The sequence below is a fragment of the Gambusia affinis genome, linkage group LG01 (assembly GCF_019740435.1).
Source record: "Gambusia affinis linkage group LG01, SWU_Gaff_1.0, whole genome shotgun sequence".
In the NCBI taxonomy this organism is placed as follows: domain Eukaryota; kingdom Metazoa; phylum Chordata; class Actinopteri; order Cyprinodontiformes; family Poeciliidae; genus Gambusia; species Gambusia affinis.
Genome location: NC_057868.1, coordinates 24704921 through 24722262, shown reverse-complemented (window position 1 = coordinate 24722262; position 17342 = coordinate 24704921). Strand labels below are relative to the sequence as shown.

General features: G+C 41.9%; 1 protein-coding gene across 1 annotated transcript in view; it reads right to left on the bottom strand.

The window, feature by feature from the left end:
* LOC122836889 (neural cell adhesion molecule L1-like) overlaps nt 1–7589 on the bottom strand; it is a 61153-nt gene extending 53564 nt beyond the window's left edge. Inside the window, exon 1 of the mRNA XM_044126864.1 lies at nt 7465–7589. The gene's annotated coding sequence lies outside the window, so the exon portion shown is untranslated. The remainder of the gene's footprint in view (nt 1–7464) is intronic.
* Between the last annotated feature and the right edge of the window lie 9753 nt (nt 7590–17342).

Genomic DNA, 17342 nt, shown 5'->3' with positions numbered 1-17342 from the left:
AGGTCTTTCTTACAGCTCGTATTAGACATTGATTTCCTTCTTTCCACTCTTTACTTGTAAAGTGCATGACTCACACAGTTGCATTGACAAATGATCCCACCTGAGCTGTGGCTCTACGCAGCTCCTCCAGCTCGTAGAGATTTTAAAGCTTGCAACAAAGTTTTAAAATCTGTTGCAGGTTTAATGTAGTCAATATTTTTCCTTGACTTCTCGGAGGTGTTCCTTGATGCCCTGTTTGTGAGCAAAGGTTCTCTAAGAAACCTTTGAGGCCGAATAGCGACTTTTGAAGGAAATTGGAAGCTCTGGATATTTTTAGTGCCATCCGAGTAATGAAGGCCGACTGTAAATATACGCAGCAGAGATAGTTTTAGATCTCACGCTTCATATCTTCTGAGCGCTTCACACCTGTCTATCTGCATCCAAATCCTGTCCAGATTTGATGTGGGTTAAAATAAGACATTTCCCAGATATCGCTTCTGAAGATCACCTTCCTCTTTTCTTTATCTTCTCATATTCCCTTTCTCTTTTAAATGTTTTGATTTCGCTTCACTTGGATCATTCTCCTGCCGCTTGTAATCCTATTTTGCTTGTCGTTTCTCACCATCCCCAGTCATTGTCTCCAGCCCTCTTGCCTGACGTTACCCCGTTTTAACCTTGTCTGCCCCCTAGTCTGCTGTCCTCCAGCCAGCGCCTGCCTGCCTGCCTGCAGTGGGTGTAGTGTGTAATAGGATGGCACAGTAGGTGCGATTAAATTAAGCAAGTGTATGGGGATTACAACCCACTCCAAACGTGATCCATTCCCACGCTTCGTAATCCATCTCTAATGAATATATCATGGCTGACACAGCAGATCCAAAAAAAAAAATGCCTGCAAGAACCTCCAGTCACAACAACGCACCGAGACACAGAAAGGAGACAGAACCAGACAGCTTGTTTTCTTACAGCTCCAAACTCGAGGATGCTGCGTCAGTGTGAGTGTGTTTGTGTATTAAGCCCCATCTGTTTCAGTTATGGCCGGCTTAAATGAAGTCTAGTTCTGGAGCGGGGAAGTGCCAAGCAAAACCACAATCAATATCTTTAGGTGTAAACACTCTAAATAAGAGAGCCATTACGTGGATTCATAACACTCAGAGGACATTTTTTACATGTGAGAGAAGAATGTGCTGCACTACTCACAAACACAACAGCAGCTGTAGTGTTGTGTTCTGTTTTTACTACCAGGCTTTAATCACGGTGCTTCATTTTCATTCAGCCTCAGTCTAGTTCACAATTAGAAAGTCAAATGTCCAAACTTTGAGAAAACATTGGTTAGGGAAATAATTCTGCAGTACAGAATCAACATTGCAAGCCAGTTTGTCCCTTCAGGGAACATTAACAAAAAAAAATAATCATGGCAATAATTTATTATGACTGTTCCACTTCATAGCCAAAATGTAAATGAATTTCCGAAAAAAAAAAAGAGAAAAACTTCATCAGCTTTGAGAATAGCTCACAACATTTGGATTAAAATGTCCAGCAATGAATATAAAATATCTCCAGTGCACACACATTTGCATGTGTTGCCATTGTGGTTTATTGGAGGATTACAGACAGTCACAATAAAAGTGTTTTATTGAATCTAACTATTGGCAAGCACAAAAAAGTGAGCAAGTATGAAAGTCATTCCAAGGACATTAGATTTTCAAAGGGGGAATCCGACCAGAAAAACCCACACTACAACTAAATAATGAATTGCAAAAAAACCAGAAAGCCCCCTTTATAAACCTCAGCTGTGTTGTAAAACATAAAGCAAAGCACCAGCACTGCACTAGAGAGATATAGTATACCCCAAGTTTCATTAAAAATGCAGCCAGCCTCTTAGCAACAGATCAATAAATTAGTAAACCAATGTCCCTTTAATGAAACTCTCTGTGAAATGTAATAAAAATCAGAAACAAGTAAGAACACATAAATTCCCCAGAGAGTCTCAATGTCACTACATTGGCAGTAGTGTCAAAGATATCAATATCGGTTAATAAGTGCATTACACTGAATCATAGTGAGATATATCAGATTTTTTTATATATTGATTGGCAGTTAAATATTTAGACACTTTTTTCCTCTTTACATTGAAAACAAACAGAGCACTTTTTATATTTATTGTTTTAAATTGGACATAAGTTGCACTTAAGTTAATGGGGGATGCTGACATCACATAGGATTAGTCATGTCTGTTTTTTATTACTCTGCAAAGTCATTTTTGTATTATTTTGGATATATTTATGACGTTTTACCAATATGTTTTAGCTTTATATTAGCTTTGGAGCCAGTTTTAAAATAATGAGATGATACAGTAATTCTCAAAATTTAACAAACATAAAACCTCAGAGTTTGCAAGTACAAGCAGAGTAACAGACATCTAACTTGTGACACAATGCTGATGGAAGACATTTAATTGTTCAGGTTTTAATTAGTTAAACTCTACTTACAAGTTAAAGTTTCACGTTCCAATTTGGAAATAGGCATGAAGTGTCCTGAATGGAGGGCATGTTTTGTGTGTGTGAAGGCAAAAACTTCATTAAAATCCCAGAAATACATGATTGCCTGCCTTTTGCTTTTTTTGGCTTTTGCTAATTGCTAGCTTGACGCTAAAGTAAAGGTCACCTAAGCTCGGTTTCAACGTATTTAAGTTTTTATGGGTATTTCATTTTCAAAACAGTTTGCAATTTTCCCCCCATTATATTTTCAAATTGACTAAGTGTAAGCTAATTTTGTACACTTAAAATTTGTTTATCGTCTGGCAAATTCAATCAGGGTCAATTCACAGACAAAGTTTAAACTGTAAGCAGTCGCTAAACTGATCTTGGATCCCATTACCGGTGTTCAAGGCTTTATTTATGTAAAGTAACATTTTATTTGACTCAGGTTTGACCGACTTAATGGAGACTTTAATGCCCATATGCTGAAACAGAAACATTAATGATTCTCTGTGATGCCATTATTGTATTCAACACTCCAACTGAATACTAAATCTATCCAACCATTAGCCATTTAGCTAATATTTTTAACCTACGCCACCACCAGATTGCCGTCTTTTATAAATAAAATCCTCTAACCCAAGACTTTAATTGATGGATAGTAACGTCATTCATCTCTTGGCTCATATGGATCGTGATTCATCCTTTGCAGACAAGAATGTAAAGAAAAAATCTTTGACTATCAACAAAAGAGCTAATAAAAACAGACAGTCGTTTTGGGAGACACAGAATCAGTTCAGTCTAATGATAGTCGCCGTCGTGGACAATAAAGCCTCTTTGAAGGAGCTGACTGTGGACCAAAACTCAGTGACGCTGCGGGGAATTCTCTCTGTGACCGAAACAAAGACGTAATTTTGTCAGAGACAGGGGGGAAAAAAAGAGAGATGAGGATGGTGTCAGAGGGGCAACCAGAATGACACATGTGGAGCTTCCTGTCTGTCGAAATTTATGTTTAATGCGCAGTTTTACTGTCGCGCTGTGTTGCGGGCGGCTGCATTTGTTTTCCCAGTTGAACAGCACATTTTCAGGAAACTGTATTATCGCAACAACAATCCATGTGCTATCTTTGTTCCGGCATTAAGGTAGTACAAAGTTCAGCATTATTGAATGCTCAACAGGAATGCTTTGGTTTTGGGGGGCGGGGGGGTTTCTTATTGCTTTGCCAGTAATTAATTTCCTGGCTGGTTTCAAGGAGCTTCGTCATTTTAAGTGCCCATATCTTCCCTGATGCCCACAGGAATTCTGTGCGTCTCGCCCTCTCCGTACCACCGCTATGAAAGCTATAATAAGGCAATTCACTCTGACAAATTAAATTCGTCCTCATACATGACGCCTCTGTTTGAGCCATCGAAGGTTCAACAGGGTTGAATTTATGAGTCTTTACGAGTCTTTGTCTGCAACGCTCCTTCTGGGAAGGCTAACGTGAGCCATTATTTTGATTAAGATGTCAACGTTTTCAACACTGCGCAAATGCTGATACAGCTTTTGAAATAAAATAAACAAAAGGGGGGAGAATAAATAGAATAAGTAAAGTTGTAAAAAGGACCGTTTTGGGTTTTTTTAAAAGATTAAATCAGAAAGAAAATAAATTTAAAACAACCTGCTTCCTTCTTCGGGGTTTCCTTCTGCTGCCTCTTGTCACCTTTGCAGATTTTTGTCGCACCCCTCCTCCTGGCTTCCTTCCCCTTCCTCCTGTATTCCCTCTAATCATTTACCGCAGCTCGCCTGTCAATCCACCTGACCCTTAGCTCCCTAAATCACCACAATGTATTCTGCACCAAACCCTGACAGCATGTCGACATGATCCCGTGCTTGACATCCAGTGGGCTGACTCCCATCTGCACAAATCTAAATCAAAAAGCCAAGCCCCAACCTGAGTAGGGGGATAAAGGCGGCGGCAGTGGTTTTCAGTTTGGCAGCATCGTGCAGGTGCACATGCATCCTAACGCTGAACTACAAGCACACCTTCCCAAAGAAAGATACCAGCTTACGAGCCTCCAAGAGTTTGTAACTGCAGCTATCGTCCTAAAAACTAAAACCGCTGAGTATGCGGTTTGATCATCAGCAGACGCTCAAGCAATGAGGGCAGAGAGGCAACCTTAGAGAATGTTTCACTTGGTGCCCTGCATCTCCGCGGCGTGTTTGTTTGCTACAGACGCTGTGCGCCTCAGCTGTACCTTGTGTGTGTTCATGTAAATGCGTTTGATGAGCAGGATGGCAACACAGATGCCCTGCGGCTATAACAGGTGGCGCAGGAGCAGCGGAGAAGCGCTGACCCTCTCTGACCCAGAGCTGCACCTTCCCTCCCACACAGCGCCAGCTCGGCACTTCAGCACAGAGCCGACGGACTCTTAGAAACCAGGAGACGGCAGAGAAACCGGTCAGCTTGAGGCGAAAATAGAAAGATTTGACCAAACATTGTTCATGGTTTGTCTTCACTTCAGTTGTAATCCTTTATAAAACATAATCTAAAAATAAAGAAAAAGGACTGCAGACTTCAGCTTCTTCTCCTTCAGGTAAGATAGCAAGTTTAATACAGCGTGTTTTCCTCGAGGCCTTGCTTCTTTTAAAACCCTGCCTGATCCTGTCAGTACTTGTGGAGGACAAAGCTAGATAAAGTTAGAAATCATCTGCTGACTAGAGTCGCACAATTTCCAGCACAACTCGAAATTCCCGTCATTTTCTGATCAGTGCAGGCATCATCACTAAGCTACCAGAAGTAGCTGCAAGGCACAATTCACAGAGCGGACACTGTAAGGAATTGCTCAAGTCAGTTATTTGGAGATGTTCCCAAAAACAAAAAAACAAACAAAAAAAAAAAAAACAATCACAAGGTATGCAAAAAGTGGAAAAACAACATTAATGAAAAGGTCTGTTATGAATGGTCAACAGTAAGAAGATATTTATACTGCAAAGTTCTTAAAGAGGAATGTAAACCCATTTAAATTGGTATTGTGAGGTGAAAGCTTTACAAAACCCCAACATCAGGGATCAGCCACAAATTTCTGATCGGTGCACTTAAAACACCAAAAAGTCCACATTGCTGTTCATATTTTTCATGCTTCCTCCACCGTCCTCCTCTGTCTGTTTCTTTGCTGCGTCTCCGCTTCTCTCCTCACATAAATCCTGGTTTGTCTCTACGATGGAACTGTTCAATTAGGCAGTCGGCGTCAGACTGGAGATTACTTTGTGCGCCAAACTGTAGCAGGGGTAACCATAGACTCCAAGTCCAGCTACTGACCAACAACAGAATCTCTGCTGCAACCAGAATCTCCCATGACGGCCCACAGATTTAGCCGCCACTGCCACACAAAACTCACAGCATTGAATAGTATGATAATGTGGGCAGCAGTGGGTCTCTGGGGGAGGCAACGCTTCCAACACAGAGGATCCATAAAAACTGACTCGTTGACTGGAAGGCGCCATTCAGCGACTGCATCTTCATCTATTGTGTGCCGCATGTTTATGGATGTTGCACAGATGGCAACAAGCCATTGTCGGGTGCAAGGGGCCTTCCTGCTTCCTCCAGAACCACAGAGGGGGGTTCATCTGGGACAACCAAGGCAGCAGAGGGAGCCTAAACATGCACCCGGCATGATGTTTGCCCACGATTTTAATCATCACCGTATCAGACGTGTTTGTGCTCAATGTGCCTACAGAACACCAGAGGAGAGATGATAACCAACTCGCATGCATAGAACAATTGCTTCTGGTGATGCAGATCTAGCAAAACTGGTAGAAAATGGTTCAGTATGATTGTCAAAAGGACATCCAACAGGCGGATGACAGCAGGCATCTGGAAGCACACAGCCAGGTGACTTCCTCCTTTTTCTGTGGAACACCTCCACCGTCTGCTGCGTGCGCTGCCCCACCCTTTTCCCTTCTGTGGCTCCTTCAGACTGAACGTCTCTCTCTTATTTCCCCTCTCCTGTTGATATCTGAATCTTTTCTCGCTTCCCGGGCAGTTGTTTTTCTTCTTCCACTTCTTTCTCTTTGCACCATTTCAAGAAATTCTGCCCTGACAATCAAGTCCTCTGCAGAAGACCACGTAGTTTGTTCAGCTGGCGTGCGTACAGCCGAGTTTCATCCTCTGCATCGGTGAAAATCCTCACACGCGCATCGCAATCAAGGGGCTGTACTTAACATTGAGCCACGCAGCTATTAGCTGGGGGAGGGGAGGATTTGATTGGAATTTAAAACTGCAAAAATGAAGAAGGGAAAATTTAGGAAGGCAAGAATTGCTCCCAGTTTTCCAAGAATGCTGATTGTCTGATTTTTATTTTTTATTTTTTACATATTGCGTGCTGTTGTAAATGCACACTAACACAGCCAAACCAACAAAAAAAGAGATAAAAATACAAAAGCACAGTTTTCAGTGTATCATATTTCAAAACTTTCACCACATCCGATGACAAAGTGCACATGAGGTGGTTTCAAGCAGAAATTATGGGCAGCCAGACGTTATCCAGGTGCTACATATGTTCCCCAGCGCTGCTAAGTATTTAATATTAATGTCAGATGGGACCCTGTTGCATGCAATGCACTCAATCCAAAATTTAAATGCTGCAATATAGAATATTTTGCAAAAAACAAAGTAAAATGTGACTACATGACTCTGTTTTCCAGTGTTGCAATTACCACTTTGGTTTTCTTTTACAAGCAAATTAAAACGACTTTCTAGTAAATGAATGTGAATTACAATGTTTACTTGTAATTGACCCCACAAAGGGGGCGGGAAAGTCCTGCTGCTGGAACTGCAGGTAAAAGGCTGTTAGTGATTTCCATGAAGCAGGTGAAGGATAGTGATGGAAGACGAGGCGAAGGTGAGATGCCACAAGAAGCTGCCTCCACCTAACAACCTAATTAGACCCGTCATCCCAGTTCACCGCCGCCCCGTTTTCCGTTAAATGACAATCGGCCGCCTCTCGTCTGAAGAAGATCCTCTTACCTCCAGACTGATGCTCCTCCAAGCCGGCAGCTCCTGGCGTCCCTTTTCCCTCTCTCTCCTCCTGAGCTACTTGTGCCTTTTCTTCCTCCTTTCTGTGAAATTGATTGTGCCCCCTCTCCTCTCTCCTCTCTGCTGATGCTGCAGTGATAGAAAAACACACCCTCCTTTGGCCGCGCTCTCTCCCTCCTCTCCCTGACTCTCATTGGCTGCCTGTTAGGGGTGACATCACCCTTCTTCATTGCCTGCCTGCCTCTCATCTCCTCCTCCGTTCCCTCCCTGCCTCTCTCTCTCTCTCTCTCTTCACCTCAGTGTCTGTGGATTCTGACCATTCCTTTATTGTGCTTCTCTTCCATCCTCCCTCCTGTCCCCTATGCATCCATTTCTCTTTACGCGGTCAGGGTTATTACATCCAACAGCTTCCCTTATTTTGGTTCAAGCAGGTATGATGATGCACACTGAGAACATTGCCTGTGGCCCTTTAACACTTCTCCGTTCTGCTGCTGCTTCATTTCAGGCGCTCATGTTCACATATCACAAATACACAATTTGTCCACGCCAACATTTAAATCACTAGATTTAAATCAACAGAGATTCAGCTCTGTAAACATTGCCGTGCTGAATGTTATATAACCAATTAAAAAATAAAAAATAAATGCGTCTGGAATCAGTTTTGTTTCTTATCCGAGTTGGGATGATGATAGTGGCGATGCACAGATTTCTGGGTATTAAAGAGCTGTGCGGTCCAGGGATTCTCTTGGCTGTGCTCCTCATTGTTGCCAGAGAGAAGATAACAGAGTTGTTAAATGTCATTGGGCGGCTTTAATCCAGCACGCACGCTGATAAAGATCTTTTGTTTGACATGCTTTTATCTGCTGCTCCCTGATTAATACTAATTTATGTTTTCCGTCGTTTGCCTCCGCTCCCCCTGCAGCTTTATCTGCTTTTCTGATATTTTCAATGCTCTTTCATTTCCTTTGAACAAACTGTATAAACAGGTGCTTGATGTTTGGGAAGTCCCCACTTCCCCCGCCCTCCTCCAGAAGCCGTTTAAATCCACTAAACAATTGCCACCTCGCTCAATTTCACACTTCTTCGACTCAAAGCAGCCGGGAAATTTTTCATTTGTTGCCTGCAGACGGTTGAGCTGTTTACCTCTCACTGTTCTCAGATTACACCTGCGACGACTTCAGGTTTTATTCTCTGCGTTAACGCTCGAGCCTGAGGCCTTTTGAGCGAGTCTGTGAGTAAACACTGTGAAATTTAGCAGATATCAAAAGGGCGGGAGGGCTTTTTGGGTTTTTTTTTTGGAGTAACTCTCTGAGTCTCCTGTTAAAGTTAAGACAGGTCGTCACCTTCGCTCTGACACCTGGGTTGAGCTGTAGAGAGATTTCCTGATCCAGCCCAGTAATTTTCTGTACAATATTCAGTTTAGGGCTGTAAAATAATGACGAGTGAAGGTTTTACACTGAGTGCGATAAACAGTAGTCTATTTTCATTCAGTCTTGCTCTCTTTCTCTGGACAATGACAGCAGAAACTGGCATTAAATGTCTGCGGGTTAATCACAATACATTTCATGAACATTTAGATCAATTACAGAGATGAACACTCAGGTGATTGTGGGTCTGATTCCCGTTTTGGGAAGTCATACAACGAGCTATGATCCCTCTTGATCAAATCACAATTAAGCATGAGCAGTTTCCTGTTTTTTCAGTCATACATTTATTTACTGTAGACTGTGAGTGGATTACAGAAAAGTGCTCTGAATAAACCATTTTCGAAGCAGGTACAAAATGCCACCATATGTTCAATATGAGACTTCCTGTAGGTCCATTTGTAGACAAAAATGTCAAGCGTGAAAAGACTAAAACTTCAAAAGTGCATAATAACGAAGAGTTCAATTGACCGGCAGCGACAAAAACTCAGAGGTGCACTTGCATCGAATACTTCTGTCCTTGCTTCTGAAATAAGAACAGAGACAATTAGCCCAGTCACACACATACAGTCCACGTCTCTTCCTAAAAATAAAGCTCAGAAATGAGGACATTAGCCATGTCCAGTCCCAAATCCCCCCTCCCTCCTCCTCGTCCTCCCGCCTCATTCCTGCTGGGTTGCTGCTGTTTTTCCATTGTGTTTCACCAGCCTGAGGTCTGCCAGCGGGTCCATCTGCCCCTGGTGTCCACGCAGCTGCCAGGCATTTGGACAAAAGCTGCCACGGCAGCAGACAGCATGGGAATAATGATGGATGGTGCGAGGCAGGTGAGAACCTCCGCCGCTGTTCCCAGCAGAGGGTTGATGGCTGAAGGGAGGTTGAGGCAGGGAGGGTCAAATCTGTGCCTGCTCGGCTGCCAGGAAGGAAGACAATAACTAGGAGAGGACACGAGGAGAAGGATTCGTTCCTCATAAGATATATTTAAAAATCAGTCCGAGACATTTTGCAGCAAAGCTACTAAAACCAAATCAGATGCAAGTAAATCACTTTTCATCTAGGAAAAGATAGCTCTCTCAGATCGATCTGTTGTGAAAGCACTTGGACCGTCTCATCTCCTTAAGTCAAGAGCTTCATGTCTTCTCGACCTTAATGAGTAGACCTCTACTCTGCCGCTACACTCCCAGCCTTTCATGCGTGAAAGACTTTTTACCTGGCCACATTAGAGGATCTCTCCCCGTCTTACTTCGTCCGGAGGTCTGAGCTGTGAGTCAGGAGTGAGAGAGACAGTTTATGAATGAACAATTCGAAGCCTGGAGTTGGAGGAAAAACAGATGCCGTCAGTAGAAGACGAAGAGACAAAGGGGAAGACGGTTCTATCGGCTTAAAAATCCAAAAGCAATATAGCAAATGGCTGCAGCCAGGAGGAGGCAAGAACCCAGATGGAAAGCACAACACATTAATGTTCACAGAGGAAGAGAGAGAAGCTACAAGCGGCTGCAACAAAGCACACCCAATGGCTGCTTTAATAGGCGCATCTTCCCTTCAGGTTGGACCTCTTTGGCTTTCAGACCTGCCTTTGAATTGTTCACAGTGAAAATTGAGCAAGGTGTTGAAAACACTTAGAGATTTTAGGCCATATCAACACGATAGCAACACGCAGTTCCTGCTAGCTTCACGTTCATGCAGAGATCTTCCTGGTACAACACATTTCAAAGATTCTCTCTTTTGATTGAGATCTGCTGAGGAAGGTGGACATGAAGTCATACAGGTATGAACATGGTCAGGAACAACACTTGGAAAGCCTGTTGCATAGGGCTGTGTAATAAATCAATAGCTATATATATATATATATATATATATATATACATATATATATATATACATATATATATATATATATATACATATATATATATATATCACAATAGACATATTGATAGAAAATACGTCTGTTAGAATGCTGAATGATTTCACTGAACTCTGACGCAGAACCACACAGCATCCTGGGGGATGTAGGCAGAGGAAAGGCTTTAGCTGCTCAACCTCTCAGTGCGAACTAAGCTAGGTTAGTGGCATCAACCCACTCACTCACTCTTTGGTTGCCTAGCAACAACCTGCTGAGTAAGTTGCGCAGCAGTAGTTTCATGTTTTGCCACCATAACTGCATGGAAAAAACCCAAAAAAACACCACATCTACTCCGTGGCTGGACATGTGGTGCATTCAGAGACGTGCAAAGACATCTGCATTGGAACATTTTATGAAAACTATGTGAAGAAGCTGACTCACAATGGAGCTTGTTGGATTTATCCATAGTTTTGTCCTGAAGATTTGGACAATTTCCCGGTTTTCCTGGGAAAAGGCCTTGGAAATGCTGCCAGGGACGCTTCACAGTGTTGGGAAATGCAACAAAAATTTAAATATTTCACAATACTATATTGTTCCTACCCCCTGTGACGTGACCAAAAGTTCCCGATAAAGAGCTCTTTGTCAGTTTAATGCAACCAACATACAGCGTCTGTTAGCACGTAAAACAAATTTAGGTTTTTCACAAGAATCAGCAGAAACTAAGCAGATATGAAATATGTAATGGTTCAGATTAATTGTTTTGAGGTCAGCCAGTTTCACAGTCATTGTTGTATACAAGCAGACACAACAATGGAGACGTCAGAGCTCTCGTTTGATGTTTCTCCAAAATCGTATTTTCTATCAGCAGGAGCTTATCAGAGGGATTTTTACCTAATCGGGGGTCGTAATCAAATATTTCTTGAGAAGCAAAAGAATAATTTGAAACAGGGTCTAGCATCAAGTCTTTAGTGAGCAGTGTAAAATTAAATTACATGTGACATTTGAGCATTTTATGGTGTAGCATGAACCAGTTCTAATGATCATCATTCTAGTGGTCATCATTTTGACTTCTGTTTTGTAGTTCTCGGGTTAGTGTTAATGTGACAAAGTATAAAAAAAGAAAAGAGAGAGAGGGACGCAGTCATAAACCAGAGCCACGGATGAAAAGTGAGCTTTTTTTCTTCTAGATTACTTGGTATCTGATGTTGTCCTGGCTTTTGGAGGAGCATTGATCTGCTTAAAGTCATTATGTGGGCAGAAGGTCAGCCAGCCGATTCTGACCGGGAGTTAATCACTTGCTAATTGACGGGAAATGACTCTGATTTAGTTTCCTGCCATCCTTCGAGTAGCCATGCAGCTAAGTGTGGCCAACACATACCATGATGAATGTGAACTGCGTATAGAAATTGTTTCCTTTTTTCTTTTTACTTGGAGCTAAAGCCTAGAGCTTCTTGAAAGCCATTTCTTCTCTCACTGGGTTATCCTTATATTGTCTCCAGATTAGAAACACAAGACCCAATAACTATTAATTAGCTTCAAAATATTTAATTAATAAGTGTCAAAACAGTTTAAAATTGAAGTTATCATACACTAAATTATATATTCTTCAGCCAGGATTGCATTCCTAATATTTATCGATCTCAGTCAGCCTTAAGGAGCTGACCACATGACGCGATCTCTAATGTGACGAGGCTGAGTTTCATGCACTGGCTTGTCTTTTCTGAAATGCCACAAGGTGCCCACCGCTGTGCCCCCGAGGGGAGGTGAGCCAGAGGCTTCTCGGGGAGGGAGCTGTAGACGGGTACCGCAGAGCCACAGAGGTAATAAAGACAATGACCTTTAATGTAGGCAGACTGTCAGTTCTAGTTTGGCGTGGACTGAGCAGCTTCTGTGCTCGAGTCCGAGAACAAAAGCCACACGCACCCAAACTGAAGGATCCATCTATCGGTGAAAAAGCCAAGAATCGAGTTTTGTCGTCGCCCTCCTCCGTGAACTTCATCCTCACGGGCGGAGCAGCCTAATCTGTGAGGTGGTGATGACAGCGCCGACAGATTGGGAATGTGACACGACACCCTCCCTAAATTGTCACACTTCTGTCAAACCCGGGGGTGGTCCTGTCCACCTTGATATATCAAGCTTCTCCTTCGTCCACACGTCGGGTGTAAATGGTTCACAACAGTTTGCTGTGAGAAGTTGCCAAAATAAAAACAAAACAAACAAAAAAAAAGTGTGAGAAAATACAAAATCTTCCAGAGATACAGCGTTTTGAATATCTACGAAGAATAAATTACCGAAATAACAAATTAAAAGGAGTTTTGGAATTTAAGCCAAAGTTTATTATTCAATATTCTTCAGGCCTTAAATCTTTCCACCGTTTTTTGTAAATGAAATGCCTGATTGGACAAGAGGCTGATTAATTTTGCAGAGAAAGTTCAAAGCACCTTGACCAGTTTCCCAAATGTGTCTTATGATTATTTAAAAATTAAAACATGTAGTGTAATGAACTGAATTTTTTTTTTCTCCCCATTTGCCCATATGGGCTCTGCACTGAAAGAAAAAAACATTTTATCATTTCACTGAATGATGTTGCATGTGATTTATCCCACAGCCCCTGAAAGCAGCAGCACTAAAATGTATTAGGCTGATATCCTTCTGGCTCACGTACAAAGTACTCATTATTAATGAACTCCACCAGCCTTCATTTCCTCCTCGGCTAAAGTGGCAAGAACAAACATTTTAACTGAGCTGTGAGTTACAAGAAAAATGCAAACTATTGATCAAATCCTAAAAATACTGATGCACTCTGAATTTTTCACATCCTTCACTTTGATACTCCTAATTGGGAAAGAGTGCAACATTAAACGTTCCTCAATTAGAAAAGGAAAGTCCAGGCAAAGAGAGCATTAATGACAGAAGAAGCCAGTAACTCTGGAGGAGCTGCAGGGAGCCACCGCTCAGTTTTAGGCATCAGACGGTAATAAAACTATCAGCCGTGAACTCAGAGAATCCAGCCTGAATGAATCCAGCTTGTTGAATGAAAACACTTGCGTCACGACTTTGCAGGGATCCCAACAGTTTCAAGTGATAAGATGAAACTAAAATGCAAATGTTTGATCTTTATGCGAGATCCTGTGTGTGGAAGACAACCATCAAAACATAAACCACATACCAGACTGAAAACTGATGGTGGCAGCAGCAGCATCGTGCAACGGGGAGGTTTTTCTTCAGCATAGAAGCTGGTCGGAGGTGATGGAAGATTAGCAGTTACATAAAGTAGAAACCTGAAAGAAAACCTGTTGGAGGATTACCGTTTAGGAAAAGAATGACCATAAACATACAACCAGAGCTACAACGGAGCGCCTTAACATCAAAAGCTGATGTTCAGAAATGTTTTCCTTGCAACCTGACAGGGGAGTTTTAGAAAGAAAAATGTGCAAAGATTTCAGACAGACCTGAATAAATTTCTTTCCATATTAGGATGACGGACTACTTTGCATTGGTGTATCACGTAAATACATTGAACTTTGTTGTAGTTGTGAGGTGAAGTTGACGGGGTTATTAATACCTTTGCAATGTACCGTCAGGTGTCAAATATGCAATTGAGCTGTACAGAGGTTAAGGAAATAAAAATAAAAACATTAGAATTGTTGCAACACTCAAGCCATCTTTTGCCAAAGGATCTAGATATCTGATTACTTTTAACGTTGCTACAGTTTCTGAGAAATAACCAATTTTGCTTTGTTTTTTGAGGTTCGCAAAACAAATTCTATGCATGGATTATATTCCCATGTATTTGCAAATCAAAACCCCAAGACAGCAACAGACGCTTGAGGAACGCCGACATCAATCGAAGTCACAAGCGCTTCATAAATAAAACAATGTGGCTGGTCAACACATTGTGAAAAAAAAAATACATATATAGGCTATAAATTCCTGCATGACAGCACTGTAATTTCATTCATCACGCCTCAGCATGCACCAAATCAGACATGGAGGCTCCCTATTCTGCCACCGGTAGAGTTCATACTGAGGTGGGGGGAGGGTTAAGTAAGCAGCAGAGAATCATCGGTGGGTGGGCTGCCTTCGATCCCCACTGTTGTAGGGACTCCTCGGGCGGAACTAATTCAGCACGCAAGAGCGGTTAAAAGAAGGTGAATACACAGGGGGGCAACCGGGAGGGAAAGCGGGAGCGACAGGTGCAGGCATGCAAGAGCTGAAGTGGAAGGAAACCCCGAGCAGGCAGAGCGCGGCTTTGGCTGCTGCTGCTGCGGCGGCGGTTTCACAAAGCGATCCGTTTCCAGCCCCGGATGAAAGGAGACGATTTTCCTACTGGAAACAGACTCTGCTGGAGAGCTGCGAACTTCGAGATAAACGGAAGATTGAAGAGTAGTTTTCTCTGTTTTTTTGTGGTTTCTAGAGAACTAAGCAGTGAATGACAGGAGATCAGGATGCGCTAACAGGTGGTTCACTGAAATTTCAGTGTCTAATCTCCTGAAACGATCCTGAATGCATTACGCTGATTTAAGATGCCTCCATCTTCATACATGTGAGATTTCACAAGAACGCTCTTGAGGCTAAATTGTCAGCTGAACAGGTAAATATGCAGTCATGCTCAATAAATTAGAATATATGTGGCCTATCAGATTAAAAAGTATTTTCTGAAATAACCTTGAAGCAAATATTAAACTTTTCATTAAGCAAACATTTCTCTATGAATTTTTTTTTTAATGGTCTGATATTCTCTAATTTTAAATGTCATTGTCATTACCTTCAAGTGGAAAATAACATAACAAAAATAAAGGCTTTTAAACATCCATTTGTGTAAAATCTGTTCCACTTGAAGATAAAGTTTCTGAAATAAAGGAGCTTTTCCAGTAATCTAATTTATTGAATGGGTCTGGATTGTATACTAGAATATCATCAAAAAGTTGATTTATCGCAAAAAGTGAAGCAAATGTGAAGTGTTTCTCCATTAAATTAGATGGATATGGATTTAAGCGCATAAAAACATGCACATAAAATGTTTTATAGAAAATATGTTCATGTATTGTACTGTAGATGGACTGTACTACTTCTGCATAAATTACTGCACCAATGCGGCGTGACATGGAGATCAGCACGTCATGCTGCATCTAATCTAGGGTGTTTTACTAGAGTTGTCCATCTTATCTGAGTGGATCTGATGTCTCGACTTCCTCTGATCAATACCCCTATAGATTCCTTATAGTTTTTATAAGGCTAGTTTGTTGGCCGATCAACAGGGTTACCATGGTCACGTTTGACAGTGCAGACAGGCAACACATCCAGGAGTGAAAGAGAGAATCTGCAGAGATGAGCATGAAGTGCTCCAACATTTCTTATGCATGTGGTTCCTCTTTCCACTAAATCTTTCATGTTTGCCCTGAACTTCTTTAGCTGGTTCACTCCTTGTTGAGGGCATAGGTGACTGCCTGTTGGACGACTGTTCCGTCAACGTTCTTCCCGTTGACAGTGTGGGGCCGAACCCCCCCCCCCCCCATTTCTGAAGTAGTTTTATTTTTCACTGGTGTCGATTCGACAATCCTAACTCCTTCTGTAGAAGGTAATGATCAACATTACAAATGTTTGAGACAGATCTCCGAGTTGAAATGCCTTACTGAAATAAACCACTGATAAACTAAGCTTTTGATGCTATTCCAATTTATTCGGTTATCTGTAGAGTAGCTTGCAACTGGTTCCACTGCTCTCACCAAGATTCCCAAGTGTGTTCAAAATATCGCCCATGTGCAGGTGGAACTCACTTAATCTGGCAATGTCAACCAACCTGCCGTCCAGGTCCAGTCCTGTGGGTTTTAGAAGAGTCTCTGCTCAAACTCGGTTGATTCAAACAGTCCATCCACATCCTCAGATTTGCAGAGAGCTGCAAATCAACCATCATTTGATTCAGGCACCAGGATGAGAATTAAAACGATACAAGCCCTCGAGGACCAACTTTGGATACCGAGATTTGAGTTGATCGTCTTAAGAGTAAATGCGTTTCTTATGATGGATAGTTTCCCTCACCCTTCAACATCCAGCTGTATGCTTGCTGCTTAAAAGTGAGGAGTTCTGATCATGGGAACCACTTCACGTCCGTGATGTTTGGATCTGATCAGTCAGACACAAATGCCGCTTTAAATCCTGATGCACAAGTAAAATAGTGCAAAAAAAGGTTTGTAGAAGCTTGATAAACCTCCATTTTAGTGCTGTTAAAATATTCAAGCACAGTGAAAACATGTTTTCTTATCTCAACTAAGCTTGAAAGTTCATTCATACAAGTATAAAATGTGAGCAAAGATCTAATTCTAGGTAAATGATGATATTTTTGGAAATGTCAGCTTTGCTGCCTCTTCCTCAGGAGTGAAGGATGCTCTGGAACCAGACACATTCAGGGACCGCAGGAAAAAAAAAAACCTGTTAAAACGTTTCAGGCCTAAGGCTTCATGTAGTGCAGGATGACATCACAGTGAATTGATTCATCGCTCCACCTGGAGACCAGCTACGGCGACTGTAGTCTGACACATTCAGTTGTAAGGAAATAAACTGCAAACACTGGCCAAAACACTTTTAAAAGAGACAATGAA